The sequence below is a fragment of the Galeopterus variegatus genome, unplaced genomic scaffold (assembly GCF_000696425.1).
Source record: "Galeopterus variegatus unplaced genomic scaffold, G_variegatus-3.0.2 Scaffold974, whole genome shotgun sequence".
In the NCBI taxonomy this organism is placed as follows: domain Eukaryota; kingdom Metazoa; phylum Chordata; class Mammalia; order Dermoptera; family Cynocephalidae; genus Galeopterus; species Galeopterus variegatus.
Window position 1 is genome coordinate 219,026 of NW_007727085.1, and position 4,772 is coordinate 223,797.

A 4,772-nucleotide genomic window follows, 5' to 3' on the forward strand; every position below is an offset into this window, starting at 1 on the left:
GGGCCAGCCCCGTGGCTCACTCGGGAGAGTGCAGCGCTGGTAGCGCCGAGGCTGTGGGTTCAGATCCTATATAGGGGTGGCTGGTGCGCTCACTGGCTGAGCGTGGTGCGGACCACACCGTGCCAAGGGTTGCAATCCCCTTACAGGTCAAAAAAAAATTTTTTTTCAGGGTCTGTAAGAATGGTCTGTTTTACATTCCTAATAGTGATAATTTATTTTTTTCTCTTCTTTATTGATTAGCTTTGTTATCAATTTATTAATTTTATTAATATTTTCAGTTTTCTCAGTTTTCTCTATTGTATGTTTTTTCTATTTCATGTGTTTCATTTTTTATCTTTATTATTTCTTTCCTACTACTTTTTTCGTGATTGCCTTACTCTTCTTTTATTTTTAGCTTCTTGAAATGAAAGCTTAGGTCACCGATTTCCTCCTTTTCTTTTCCCATAAATCCTTAAATACCCTGTGGTAGACAGAATAACATCCCCCCAAAGATGTTCATGTACTAATCCCTGAAACTGAGAATATGTTACCTTGCATGGCAAAAGGAACTTTGCAGATGTGATTGAGCTAAGGCTCTTGAGAGGGAAAGATTATTCTAGATCACCTGGGTGGGTCCAAGCTAATCACAAGGATCTTTATAAGATGGAGACAAGAGAGTTGGAGTCGGAGAAGGAGGTGTTGTGATGGGATCGGAGGAGGGAGTGATACCATTGCTGAAGGAGGTCCTGAGATGAGGGCTGCAGGGAGAGGCAAGGATCAGCCTTCCTTAGGATCTTTATAAGATGGAGACAAGAGAGTTGGAGTCGGAGAAGGAGGTGTTGTGATGGGATTGGAGGAGGGAGTGATACCATTGCTGAAGGAGGTCCTGAGATGAGGGCTGCAGGGAGAGGCAAGGATCAGCCTTCCTTGGAGCTTTCAGAGGGAGCGCAGGCCTGCCAATACCTTGACTTTAGCCCTCTAAGCCCCATTTTCAGACTTCAGACTTCCAGTACTGTAAGATAATATTTGTGTTGTTTTAAACCACTAAGTTTGTGATAATTTGTTATAAAAGCAATAGAAAAACTAACCAATTAAGGCTCAATGTTTTTCTATAAGCCCAGTTTGATAGGTTGCATTTTTACTGGATAACATTTTGTAATTTCCATTGTGATTTTTTTAACACATGGATTATTTAGAAATATATATGCTAATTTCCAATCATATGCGATTTTTCTAGTCGTCTTTTTGTTATAGGTTTTTAGATTTGGAATTTTTCAGTTTTCCTTCTATTATTAACTTCTAATTTAATTCCATTGTGGTTTGAGAGCATAGTTTATTTGCTTTTAAATGTATTGAGGCTTGTTCAATGACCTGGCATATGGTCTATCCTGGAAAATGTTCCATAGTCATTGGACTAAAACGTGTATTATGCTTTTGTTGGGTGGAGTGTTGTATGAATATGTTACATCTAGTTGGTTTACAGTGTAAATGAAGTCTTCTATATCCTTGCTGGTTTTCTGCTTACAGTAGAGCAGAGCCTTGGGGGTGTGTGGTGACTCCCTGACTACGAGTGGTGGTAATGATGTTTACCTGTGCTTTTTTTTTTGTCCTTTTTGAGACCGGCCACACTGCGCTCAGCCAGTGAGCGCTGTGTATGCACTGGTCATCCCTATATAGAATCCGAACCCACGGCGCTCCCAGCGCCGCACTCTCCCGAGTGCACCACGGGCTCGGCCCTACCTGTGCTTTTTTGACTGTCTTTTTATCTGATCTTCCCACTAAACTCCTACTGGTCTGTTTCAATTGGTATCACATTCAGCTGGTAACCTGTACTAATTTCTAGCTGATTGCTCTGTTGTTCCAGAGTATAATCCAATTAAAGTCAGGACCCTTCCAGGGGCAGGGTTTTGCCAGGTTTTGAGGCTTGTTTTGAGCCCAGAGCTCTTGTAAGCTGGCTCTTTTCCCATTTTTTTCCTGTTAAACTTTAACTGGTCTACTGTTCTCCTCTTACACTGTTTTCGAGAGTACTCTTGAGCATGAACTTCCCTAAGCTCCATTCAAGATAAAATCAATCCCCAGAGGGAGAGCTGCAGAGCTCTGTGTTCCTATGGCCTGTCTCTTTCCAGTGCCACTGCACTGAAGTTGGGAGCACGCATGGTGGCCTCTTCTCTAACAGTTATTCTTTTGCTCTACAAGTGGGGTCCTGGTCAGGACTGGTAATTCCCTGGTAGTCTCGGCTTGCCCCTTCTTGTGTGAATCCTCCTCCCTACAAATGAGCTGAGTTGGGGAAATCTGGGCCTAGTATTTCCAGCTACTGGTCCTGGGATAGAGTTTCTACCCTATGAGTGGGGCTGAGAGGGGAAGGGAGCCCTAGTGTTCTCAGCTATGCCTTCCTGGAATGGAGCTTCAGCAGTATGAGTTGGGAGTGATAAGAGATGTCAGCAGCCTACCTTTCCAAGGTGAAACCATAACCCTAAATGGAATTGGGAAGAAAGGGAGTCCCATCTTCTTGGCTGTAGCCATCTTGAGTAGCGTTACCATCACACTAAGCCAGCCAGACTTCTCACCTTCACGTCATTATTACAACCAACCAAACAAATAGCACATCAATAGATTATTCTATTTGAATAGTGAACTTTTCAGATTTTTACTATTTTTTATTCCTTTATATTTTAAGTCTGGTATTAGTTCATCATTTCTATGTCCAATATATTTTTTAAAAAATAGAATGATTTAAATTTGATTTGGTCTTGAATCTCAAACATCTGAATGTGCTCCCACAAAATGCAGTCAAATATTTCTTTATCAACTAAAACAAGCTTTTTTTTTCCTTTAGCATCTGAAACTAATTCTTGTTGACAGCCATTTAGAAGCAACCAAGTATGAAGCTGTAATGGTTAATTTTATGTGTCAACTTGGCAAGGTGATGGTACCCGAATATTTGATCAAATATCAGTCTAGATGTTACTGTGAAGGTGTTTTTTTGATTAACATTTGTCTTTGTCCATCTGTGCTCCAATAACAAAATACCTGAGACTGGGTAGTTTACAAATAATAGAGCCTTCGTGACTTAATCACTTTATGTCCACAATGAGGATTAAGTTTCAACATGAATTTGGGCGGACACACTGAGACCATAGCAACATTTAAGTCAATAGACTTCAAGTAAAGCACATTACTGTTCATCATGTGGGTGAGCCACATCCAATCAGCTGATGCCTTGAAGAGAAAAGACTGAGTTTCCCAAAGGAAGAAGGGGTTCTGCCTCCAGACAGCCTTTAGATCTGAGACTGCAATGTCAACTCTTCACTGCATCTCCGGGCTGCTGGCCTGCCCTGCGGAGTTTGGACTTTCCAGCCCCACAATCATGTGAGCCAATTATTTAAAATCTCTTTCTTTTCTACACACACAAACCCACATATCCTATTGGTTCTGTTTCTCTGGAGAGTCCTAATATAGAAGCCCTAGCAGGAATTTTCAACTAAATAGACTAATTTTAAATAATTCCTCAAGCATTTCATGTCAAGAGACTTTTTGTTTTGGTGTTAAAATTCCTATTTTAAAGGTATAAATACAAAACAATATAACTGACAGCCATATATCTAAACTTAACATACGGTAACATTTTTACAGGGTCTTCATAGCAGGTCTATTTTGAGTTTTTTGAAATATCTGAAGCATTAAAAATGCAGATCTCTCAGCTTGTGTGTGAGGATGAGAGACTACAGACTTTAAGACAGAGTAACTGTGCTGAGACTGAATTCTCAGCCAGAGAAGAGCCTAGGGACTTGTCTCAACAGATTAATAAGCCCTTACCAGATAAATAAAGGTGAAGTGATCTTTCACGCCACCTCCTCATCCCTGAAGAAGGGACCCACTTGCTTGTAATCATAGTCCTTGAGGAAATTAGCAGGCAGTTGCCAATAACCCAGTGCTTATGCACGTTCGTCCTGTCCTGTCTACTGAAGTTTTGTACTTTTTCCTGTGAGATAGAGATCTGCCGCATTTGTGACACCTAGAACCTGGATTCCTCGCTAAGACAGCAGCAATAAATTATATTTAGGTAGAAAATTAAGGAGAAAAAACTTTTTTTTTTGTCTTTTTTCGTGACCGGTAAAGGGATCGCAACCCTCGGTGTCACGCCCGCACCGCGCTCAACCAGTGAGAGGACAGCTAAGACAGCAGCAATAAATTATATTTAGGTAGAAAATTAAGGAGAAAAAACTTTTTTTTTGGTCTTTTTTCGTGACCGGTAAAGGGATCGCAACCCTCGGTGTCACGCCCGCACTGTGCTCAACCAGTGAGCGGACAGGTCTCTATATGGGATCCGAACCCTCGGCGGGAGCACCTCCGCACTCCCAAGCGCCGCACTCTACCGAGTTCGCCACCGGGCTGGTCTACCGAGATCGCCACCGGGCTGGCCCAGAAAAAACTTTTTTAATGCTCAAAGTAGTAAGAATGAAATATGATAACATTTCCATCTACACAAATTATAAATATTTTTCCTTTGTAAATTTGTTTCATTACTTGGGACATGAAGGCTCACAGTATTATTTTTACATACATCTCCATATGAGGCTCATGGCCCCTGAGACAGATTGGGAAGATGGAGAATCACTGCTGGGGGGTGGGGGAGAGCAGATGCTGCTGTACCAGGATTTCTGACTCTTCCCATCCCAAGTCTGACTTCTACCCACACGGCACCATAAGTATAGATTTCTCCAAAAATGGAACATTAGATATAGAATACTCTATTAAACCAGAAATTCAATGATGATGATGAAAGATAAATT

At 41.4% G+C, this 4,772-nt stretch overlaps 1 protein-coding gene across 1 annotated transcript in view; it reads right to left on the bottom strand.

Annotated features, from left to right (window-relative positions):
• The window catches only part of LOC103591489 (aryl hydrocarbon receptor-like), an 88,734-nt gene that overhangs the window by 38,631 nt on the left and 45,331 nt on the right, over positions 1-4,772 (bottom strand). The window lies entirely within an intron of this gene.